We start from the raw sequence: 10,869 nt of genomic DNA on the forward strand, positions 1-10,869 counted from the left end.
AGGTATTACCTGAAATGAGAGGAGAGTGCTAATAGGGAGGTCCCTGAGTTGAAAACAAAGGATGCCAGTTTCTTCTCAAATGGGAGTTTTATTCATCCCTGGAGAAGGGAACCTTGTGGCATTAACCAACTTGAGGATCCACTATTTAGTTATAGGTAATGTTAAATATATAGTATTTATTATTTAACAATAGTCTATAGATTAAGGACTCTTTCTTCTAAGGAATACATTACTTAAAGGTCCTTTGCTATAAATCTTTGATGTAAAGAGTCACTAAACTCCTGATTCAGTGATTTTGTAAATTTTAATTTTCCCCTTATCAAGTTTAATTAAAAGGTGCCATATTTAATAAATGAATATTCAAGATATTCTGTTGGTTGACTTCTGCTGGATTATCAGCAATAACTTTCATCCCCAAAGCTAATAGATAAAACAATATAAAAACAAGTAAAGAGAATATCATATGAAACCCTCTCTGAGAAATTTTCTTACACGTAAGCTTATGGTCTAGAGTTCACCGGTTCTAGGAAGATCATTCCTGCTCATATAGCTAGCCGCTCCAGAATATCTGGCCTGGTCAGGGACAATTCCCAATTTATGGGGTACTTGGAATCCATATGTATATGAAGCACCTTTTACACTGCTTTTAATAACAGCAACTATCTTTTATTATTGACAATACTAGGGGTTGGAAAACTATAGCACACAAGCCAAATCAGGCCCACTACCTGCTATTGTAAATAGTTTTATTGGAACACAGCCATTACCATTAGTTTCTATGTCATCTATGTATTTGTCAGGGTTCTCCAGGGAAACAGAACCAATAGTATGCAATATCTATATCTATCTATCAATCAATCAGTCATCTAATCTACCTAATTTATCTTATGTAGCTATCTAGAGAATTGGCTCACACAATTGTGGAGGCTGTCAAGCTTGAAATTTGTAGCAAGCCAGACAGGAGTTGATGCTGCAATCTTCAGGCCAAATTTCTTCTCCAGAAGAGCTGGGGTTTTTTTGTTTTGTTTTTAAGGCTGATTGGAGAAGGCCCATCATATTATCAAGGGTAATCTCCTTTACTTAAAGCAAAAACATTGTTGATGTTAACCAAATTTACAAAATATCTTCACTACAGTGCCTAAATTAGTGTTCGATTAAATAACTTGACTCGAGCCTCACCATGTTAACACATAAACTAAACCGTCACAGTCTGTGATTGCTTTCACTCTACAACGGCAGAGTTGAGTAGTCGTGACATAAACAATATGCCCCAGAAAGCCAAAAATATTTACTGTGTGGTTATTTACAAAAAGTGTGCTAACCACCGGAGTAAACTGTAAAACCAGACAGATTGAACTGACCCCTTTTCCTTTAATATGGTCAAACTAAACACACACACTCACAACTTCAGAGTGATAATAGTCGGGGACTATGTTAGCCTCCATGGCCACTTCAAACTACATTTTATGAGACTTCAAGCAGAAGAGGATCCAATACTGATATAAATTCTTTGGGCATTTCCCGAGGCAAATTTGATTGCAATCCCAGTTTTATCTTAAATTTTTTTCATGTCCACATCTGTGTACAATTTCATAACTATGTATATACGTGATTACATCATACATACTAGCTATTTTAGTATAGTCCTTTTATTTGTTTTTTTTCTCTTCTGCTGTATCCCCCTTTATTTTTATGTTTTCTCTTTTCCTTTTTAATTTGACTCTCCTGCCTCTATTTACTACTCTACAACATTCTTGCAAAATTAGTGAGTATCCTGCATTTTTTTCTGTATGGTCACAATCTTAAAAGGATAGTTGTATCACTCACAAATAAACATACACACAGATACTTATATATAGTTTCTTTTACCATTTACTTTATAAAACAGCATCAGATTTCAACGTGCATATTCATCATATTTTTTTCAATCAAAAGTACCTCTTCTTTAAATTCCTGTTTATACTGCTTGAGTATCCTTTCTTTTCAACTTGTAATAGATACTACCTATCTGTCCTGTAGTCACAGTGTTTTTCCACTCTATTATCTGCCTGTCAACTTTGACATAGATACATTCATATAGTAAAATGTGCCTATGATTTCTTTTACAACTTTTGGGTTTCCGGCTTAGCTTAAAGGGTCTTACCTATCCCTGTATCATGCAGTATCCTGGATTTTCTAGATTGTTTAATTAAACTCAAATTAATTTTTGCATATGGAATAAAATAATAAGTTCTAATTAATTATCTTCTCAGTGCAGCTAGTTGTGCCAATAACATTTCTTAAATAATTGGTTCTTTGTGATTAGAAAGGCTACCTTTGCCATACATTGAATTTCCAAATTTATACTGGGTTTATTTCTGCATTTTTTATTTTGAAAAATTAAACTATTCAGAACTATAAGCTATACAAAAAACTAAGTATTGTTTAGATCCCTTTTGAATCTTATTCTTGTATTAACACTGTTCTGCATTTGTCACCTACCTATTCAATTATAAGAACTGGTAACTAGGTTGAGAGACCCAAAATAGCACAGTAGGTTAACGCTGTGCTTACCTTCTCTCACAACCACATCAAAATTACAACTAATCTACAAAACAACCATTATCAAGAATCACTTAAAATCACGCTGAGCTGAAGCCTTTCATCTGCAGAAGAAGCCATCTCCAGACTAGTAGGAAGTGCAGAGACACGGAATGGCTGAACGCACACCCATGTCTGATCATTAAAGATTGGGAAGGCTATTTCGACTGTGGAAGTCTTCACACACCAGAGGAGCCAGAGGTCCCATCCCCACCCTTGCCCAGGGTTCCATTGTCGGGGAGAAAAGTCCCTATAATTTCTGGTTGTGAAAACCAGCGGAGAGCTGGCTGAGTGGCTCAGTTGGTCAAGAGCTCGCTCAAGAGTGCAAGCTCTGAGCAACAGGGTCGCTGGTTCGATTCCCACATGGGCCCGAGCTGAGCTGCCAACAGGTGGCAGGATGGCTCAGCTTAAAAAACAAACAAACAAACAAAAACACCAGTGGAAATTGTGACTTGAGTGAGACTGAGTGTGGCTGCATTCCCAGGCGCTCCGCTTAAAGAGACTGTGCCCAGACTTACCTACCAACAGAATCACTCGCCCTGAGCTCCAGCACTAGGGAAGCGGCTGGAGAGGTGGCATGGATATACAGGGCGGGGGTAGACTGAGTTGTCTGGCTTGGGTCGGGGGCTGGAGAGGCAGCTTTCTCCTGGATGGAGGAGCTGATGGAGGCATTGTTTCTTTCCTGAGCCCTCCTCCTTCCCTGTCTGTGGACATGGAGGCCACCATATCTGAGTCTCCACCATTTGTTCACCATGCCCTGGTGATTCAACATGCAACCCCACCCAACTTTCAAGCACACCCATGCCGCTTCCAGTGGCTTTTTCATGCAGACCACCTGCCTTGGCTCAATCTGCGTACTTTCCTAGGGTCTTTCAAAGGTCTGGGACACAGACAAGCAGCACCTGGCTTGAGTGTGTCCGGTACCTCTGACTGAGCAACCCTAAGCGGGGCATTAGCAGCAGCTGGCCATGGTTGATGTCTTGGCCTCTCAAGGCACCTCCAAGCACAGTACAGGCAGCAGCCATCTGCAGATTTCTTTGTGGCTCCTGCGGGGTGGCCCCAGGTGGGGCACGGGCTGGGGCTGAACTTGTCCTACAGTGGATCCCGTCCAAGGTGGTTCTGGGGCTGGCGCCCCCAGTGGTCAGCTACAAAACGAGCTGGAGCATTACCCAGCCGCTTCCAAGTATGACACACCCAAGGAGCAGATTGGGCAGGCACCAGAGTCCTCCTGAGGCAGATCCTGTTCCATAGGATCAGCCCCTGCACAACAACTCTTCCACTATAGTCAAGCCAGTCCTCACAAGGAGTAAGCCCCAGGGTCAGTCCCTCCCATTGAAGTGCAATTATCAACCAAGGCTCAACTACAAAAGGAGGGCACACACAACCCACACAAGGGACACGCCTGGAGTGCATGGCTCAGGTGATCAGAAGACTGTGCCACTGAACCCTATAGCACACCTACTACATATAAGGCCACTCTACTAAAACAAGAAGACATAGCAGCCCTACCTAATACATAGAAACAAACACAGGGAGGCAGCCCAAATGGGGAGACAAAGAAACATGTCCCAAATAAAAGAACAGAACGAAGTTCCAGAAAAAGAATAAGCAAAATGGAGAGAAGCAATCTATGAGACACAGAGTTACAAACCCTGGTTATAAGAATGCTCAGGAAGAACTTCATCAGGGAGATAGGAAGCATAAAAATGGAGATGGAAACCATGAAAAAGAACCAGTCAGAAATAAAGGATACAATAATGGAAATGACTATATTACAGGGAATCAACAGTAGAGTAGATGAAGCAGAGGCTCCAACTAGCAATGTAGAAGATAAGGTAGCAGAAAACACCCAACCAGAACAGGAAAAAAAAAAAAAAAACGCAAAAATTGAGCGTTTAAGAGGCCTCCAGGACAATACAAAGCATACCAACATTTGCATTATAGGGGTATCAGAAGGAGAAGAGAGAACAAAGGAATTGAAAACCTATTTGAAGAAATAATGACAGAAAATTTCCTTAAACTGGTGAAGGAAATAGACATATAAGCTCAGGAAGGACAGAATGTCCCAAGCAAGATAAACCCATAGAGGCCCACACCAAGACACATCATAATTAAATTGCCAAAGGTTAAAGAGAATCTGCAAGAGAAAAGTAGTTAGATACCTACAAAGGAGGCCCCATAAGACTGGCGGCTAATTTCTCAACAGAAACTTTGCAGGCAAGAAGGGAGTGGCAGGAAATATTCCAAGTGATGAAAAGCAGTGACATACAACCAAGATTACTCTATCCAGCAAAGCTATCATTTAGAATTGAATGACAGGTAAGGAGCTTCCCAGACAAGAAAAAGCTGAAGGAGTTCATTACCACCAAACCAGTATTACAAGGAATCTTAGAGGGACTTCTTTAAGATGGGAGGGGGGTTAAGGATGGATGAAAGGGGAAGGGATTAAGAAGTACAAATTGATTATTACACAGTAGTCATGGGGATGTAGGGTATAGCATAAGGAATGCAGTCAATAATATTGTAATAACTAGGTATGCCAGATAGGTACTAGATCTATCAGGATGATAGATGGGAATGGGGTTAGGAGCAGGTTGAAAAAGGTGAAGGTATTAAGAAATAACAAATTGGTAGTTAATACAGTATGGAGAATATAATCAACAATGTTGTAAAGATCATGTAGGTGCCAGACGGGCACTGAACTTATCAGGGGGATCACATTATAGACTGTATCCAGTGCGCTGTACACCTGAAGCTGGAGTACAATAATATTGAATTGTCAACTATAACTAAATATTTAGGTATGTATAGTCACAGGATGTGGAGTACAACATAGGAAAGATAGTTAATGGTATTATAACAGCTATATAAGATGTCAGAGGGGTAGTAACTTGGGGGTTGGGTTATCACTTTATGAGACATTTAAATGTCTAACTATTACATTACTTTGTACATGTGAAACTGATAAAAAAAATTTTTTTTAATTTAAAAATAGCTGTTGAAGGGTTAAAAAAAGAGAAAGAAATGGTAACTATTTCCTCCAGAATTACCAATACATTTTACTTGCTTTGCATTATACTCTTCATATTATACTATTGGGTTATCGAAAAAGTCATGACGTATTTTTCTATGTTTTTCATAGCAAAAATGCATAATGACTTTTCTGACAACTCTATCCTGCCTTGGACTTAGCTTAATTTGTTTTTTCCACTATTCTTTTTTTCCCATTCTCAGAAGTTTACTACAGCCACTGAATATACTTCAGTTGTTTAAAACCACCTTATCAATACTTTGTATATCATAATAATTGAAAAAACACTATACACATACATGCTACTTAGTTTCTTAAATAACCCTACTTGTTATCCAAGGGTCCAGTCTATGGTTTTCACCATGGAGCCTTAGCCACTCTTGACAGCAAGTTGGCCATTTGTACCATTGACAATGTAAAATAAATCCTACATTTTTCTCTGTTATGTCATGATAAATACTGTGAGAATGGTGGCATGCTTTAACTATATCACTTACATTTAATGTTTGTAATTCTTAGTGTTAAAGCGCAGCACATAAACGTGGTAGTGGTTGTTGATTTTGTAGTGGTTTCAATATTGATCTCTTCAAAGTTAAGAACTCTGCATGTAAAAAATTATATTTTAATTTAGTTTTTAGACAATATTCAGTATTTTTTGTCTATTTTCATATAGTTAATTTTGCCTAAATTTGTGGGAAGGCTTTTCTCAGGAAATTGATTATTTCATTGTTTTCAAGTCCATTTATTAAGGTATTTTTTAATCTTATGGACTTTATCTCAAATAGTAACTTGAATTGAAAGTTTTGAGTGTGTTTACATGTTAGGGTCCTAGAATGTGAATGAACATATGAAATATAATTTTAATGAATATGTGATTCCCTCTTATGTCTTTTAACAGTTTTATAAATATATTGATATAATTGTTTTGTGTTAGACTTTACTTCCTTGAGTTGAAAACCAAATGTTTCCTGGTACATCAATTTTGCCACTAGGTATAGTCCTACGAATTGCTGGAGTACTTCTACAATACAATTATTTTTTAAAATACTATATCAGTATATTAATAAGCCTTATTAATAATACATGAATCAAATTGTAGCATTAAAAAGTTAATTGGGTAGATGAAAATTTGTATCTGAAAAGTTTGGGTAAATAGTTTAAAGTTAAATTTTAATAATTCTTCTTGATAATGTCCAGAAATAGAAACTCTTAATATTTAGTCTTACCGATGCTTGGAAGATAGCCACATAGAAACTATCAGCATTTATCCTCTATATTGAAAGAAAAATGTATAGGAAAAACTATACTACAACACTTTGTTTCTGAATCAACAAAAATGAGAGTAAAGCAACTCTTACACATCGAATAGAAGTTTTTATGCCCTACTTAGAAAAATTGTTTTCTTGCTAGCAGAACCACATGTGGATTCTTTGTTCACAGCAAAAGTGGCACTGACATTTTTCGCAATACGTCTTTCTAATTGATATTATGTAGGAAAATAATGAATAGTAGAAAAGAAATGAACTAAAATTATTAATATAAGGTAGATGAAAAAAGAAGAATGCTTTTAAGAAGAATAAAATGTAAAGTTCATTAGATACAGATACAACTATTAAATATTATGTTGTAATTTTTAAAGTAGTAGTAAGAAAACATTTCACATTTTTCCTGAAGTTTTAGAAAATATTTTGAATGTGGCATCCTATCAATTCAAACAGATGAATGAGTAAATTACCTTTATTTATGAGAAAACAAATGATAGAAATCTTCAGTCCTTAAGAATAAGACCATATATTCCTGTTAAAAATCCAAGTTCTGGTTTCATATGTAAAGAACTTGGCTGTCCACACTTCATCCTACCAACACGTAAAAAGCTGAACAGATGGAAAAGTCAACAACTCTTGGATCTATAAGACAGGAGAGATTACAAGGCAAATTACTACCCCAAAGATTGGAGACAGGCGAATACAGGGAGTTGCTGTATTCTGTAAGCATACAGAAGTAGAGACTCAGGAGCTGAAACCACCACATGAAAGAGTGCCTAGATAGGAAAACCTGAGCTATAATTGATGAACTGTTGGAAACTCAGAGTAGACAACTCTGAAAGTTAAAAACTCCAGGGAGACCCACTTATAGAGGGACCACACAATATTGTGAGATTCACCTACAGGAGCTCGACTAAATTTTCACAGTAAATATCAAAGAAAAATCCCATTGGACTTTTGTGGGGGGAGAGGAAAAAGAGCCATTTTGAAATACATCAGAGCACTCTGTTCTTCGTAAGAAACCTTGCCCTTAGGGGAACTAGTTAACCAAAGCCTAACCTGCTGAGGTATTACCAGAGCCTAGGAAAGAGAAATACTTAACTCTGGCCAACTCTAGCCATCCTGCTCCACTTAAGAGGGTTGAGAAAAACTGAGAAACTCTTGTGAAGTTCACAGATTAGAGGCATTGGCTCACTGAAAGACTGAGACCTAATCATACGACTACAGAATGCTTTGCCACCAACACACCTCACCACTACATTAGTATAGGCCTATTTATAGCAGTTTCATTTACCTAGTATGTTGTGTTCACATTCTGGGACATAAAATGCACCTTACCAAATTTAAAAGAATAGACATCATACAATGTCTGCTCTTGGATCATAATGAAATTAAAGTAGGAATCAGAGAAAGATAGCTGGAAAATCCCCAAATATATGGTAATTAAACAACACACTTCTAAATAACATATGGGTCAAAGAAGACATCTCAAAAGAAATTTAGATGTATTTTGAACTTAATGAAATGAAAACACAGCTTATCAAAATGTATGGGATACCCCAAGAGCTGTACTTAGAGGGAAATTTATAGCATTGAATGCTTGTGTTAGAAAATAAGAAAGATCTAAAATCAATGTTTCTACCTTAGGAAACTAGAAAAAAAGAACAAATCAAATCCAAAGTAAGCAGAAGGAAACAAATAATATAAATTAGGATAGAAATCAATGAAATTAAAACCAAAAAAATCAATAAAACCAAGAGCTGGTTCTTTAAAAAGATCAATAAAATTGTTACATCTCTAGCCAGGCTAAGTAAGAAAAAAGAGCACACAAATTATTAATATCAGAAATGAAAGAGGATATCACTACATATTCCATGGAAATCAAAAGGATAATAAAATTGTTTTATGAAGAACTTTATGCCCACAAATTTGATAACCTAGATTAAATGGGCCAATTTCTTTATAAACACTATCTGTCAAAACACGGACCAAAAAATAGGTGATATGAATAAGCCTTTATTAAATTGAATCAATAACTTATATACTTCAAAACAGAAAGCACTAGGCCCACGTGGGTTCACTGGTGAATTCTACAAAACATTTAGGAAAGAAATTATAACAATTTTCTGCCATCTCTTTCAGGGGATAGAAGCAAAGGGAATACTTCTTAACTTGTTCTATGAGGCCAGCATTACGCTAATATCAAACCAAGATAAAGACATTATAAGAAAATAAAACTAGAAACCAATGTCTCTTGTGAACATAGATGCAAAACTCTTCAACAAAATACTAGCAAGTCAAACCCACAAAGGTATAAAAATAATTATATATCATAACCAAATGGGATTTATCTCAGGTATGTAAGCATGTTTCAAAATTTTAAAAAATTAATGCAATCCATTACATCAACAGACTACAAAAGAAAAATCACATCATGTCAATAAATGCAGAAGAAACATTTGACAGAATCCAACACACATTCATGATAAAAACTCTCAGCCAACTAGGAATAGAGGGGAACATTTCAACCTGATAAAGACTAGAAAAAACCTACAGCTAACATCATAATAGTGAGAAACTCAAAGATTTAAAATCCGGTACAAAGCAAGCATGTCTTCGCTCACCAGTTATTTTCTTTTTTTAAAGATTTTATTGGGGAATTGGGGGAGGGGAACAGCACTGGGGAATCGGGGAAGGGGAACAGACTGTCCTTTTGTCCTTCAGTGTAGTTATGGAGGACGTCGCTTCACTGGCCTATGTTGGTATTATTGCGCTCTTCCCGGGTGAGGCAGTCGCTCTTGGACGGTGGCTCATGGCAGCTCACGAAAGCACATGCCTACTGCTGGCCAGCCCCACTGCAGCCTATGCCGTCACTGGTGGCTCACAGCAACCCAGCTCCAGGTCGAGCTGTTGTTCACCATCATAGCTGTAGAGGGCACAGCGTCACTGGCCCTCATATGTGGGATCCGAATCAGGACCCTGCTGCTCAGAGCTGGCATCCCACGCCAACTCCTAGCCAACGCACCACTTGGCCGGCCCTCACCAGTTATTTTCAACATTGTTTGGAACTCCTTGCTAATGCAATAAAACAATAAAATGGTATACAGTGTGGTTCACAATGTATATGTGTGTATATATATATATATATATATATATATATATATATATATGTATATGTATATATATATATATATAAAGTCACCTTGATGTACACTTTAAATATCTTAAAGTTTTGTATGTCATACCCATATAAAACTGAAATTTGAAAATAAAAGGTATATAGATTGGAAAAGAAAACAAAACTGTGTTTATTTACAGATGATATGATTGTCTATGTAGAAAATCTGAAAGAATCAACAAAAACCAACCTGGAATTAATAAGCAATTATAATGTTACAGGATACAAGATTAATATACTAAGGTCAATTGCTTTCCTATATACCAATAATGAACAAGCGGAATTTGAAGTTAAAAATTCAATAAAATTTACATTAACTTTCAAAATGAAATACTTGGGTATAACTTTAACAGAATATGTATAAAATGTATTAATATATGAGGAAAATTATAAAACTGATAAAATGAATTAAAAAAAACCTAAATAAATGGAGAAAGATTTCATGCTCATGTTGGAACACTCAATATTGTCAAGATGTCAGTTCTTCCCAACTTGATCTATAGATTCAGTGCTATCCCAATCAATATCCTAGCAAGTTATTTTATGGATATCAACAAACAGATTCAAAAGTTTATACAGAGAGGCAAAAAACTCAGAATAGTCAACACAATATTGAAAGAGAAGAACAAAGTTGGAGGATTGATGCTACCAAACTTAAAGACTTACTATGAAGCTACAGGAATCAGAACTGTGGTATTGGCAAAATAACAGACAAATACAGTATTTGCCGGCGTATAAGACGATTTTTTGGCCCTGAAAAATATGCCTCCAAGTGGGGGGTCGTCTTATACGCCAGGTACACTTCAGATAGACTG

General features: G+C 36.7%; 1 long non-coding RNA gene across 4 annotated transcripts in view; it reads left to right on the plus strand.

Moving 5' to 3' along the window:
• Positions 1 to 10,869, plus strand: part of LOC109379862 (uncharacterized) — a 58,661-nt gene that overhangs the window by 3,386 nt on the left and 44,406 nt on the right. The window contains exon 3 of one of the 4 annotated variants that reach the window (XR_002123292.1): positions 2,610 to 2,872. The exons of the other annotated variants lie outside the window; for them this stretch is intronic. This is a non-coding gene — a long non-coding RNA (uncharacterized LOC109379862). Of the gene's footprint in view, positions 1 to 2,609; positions 2,873 to 10,869 lie in introns of those variants that run through there. 4 annotated transcript variants of the gene reach the window in all.

The sequence above is a fragment of the Hipposideros armiger genome, unplaced genomic scaffold, assembly GCF_001890085.2.
Source record: "Hipposideros armiger isolate ML-2016 unplaced genomic scaffold, ASM189008v1 scaffold_30, whole genome shotgun sequence".
Classification (NCBI taxonomy): domain Eukaryota; kingdom Metazoa; phylum Chordata; class Mammalia; order Chiroptera; family Hipposideridae; genus Hipposideros; species Hipposideros armiger.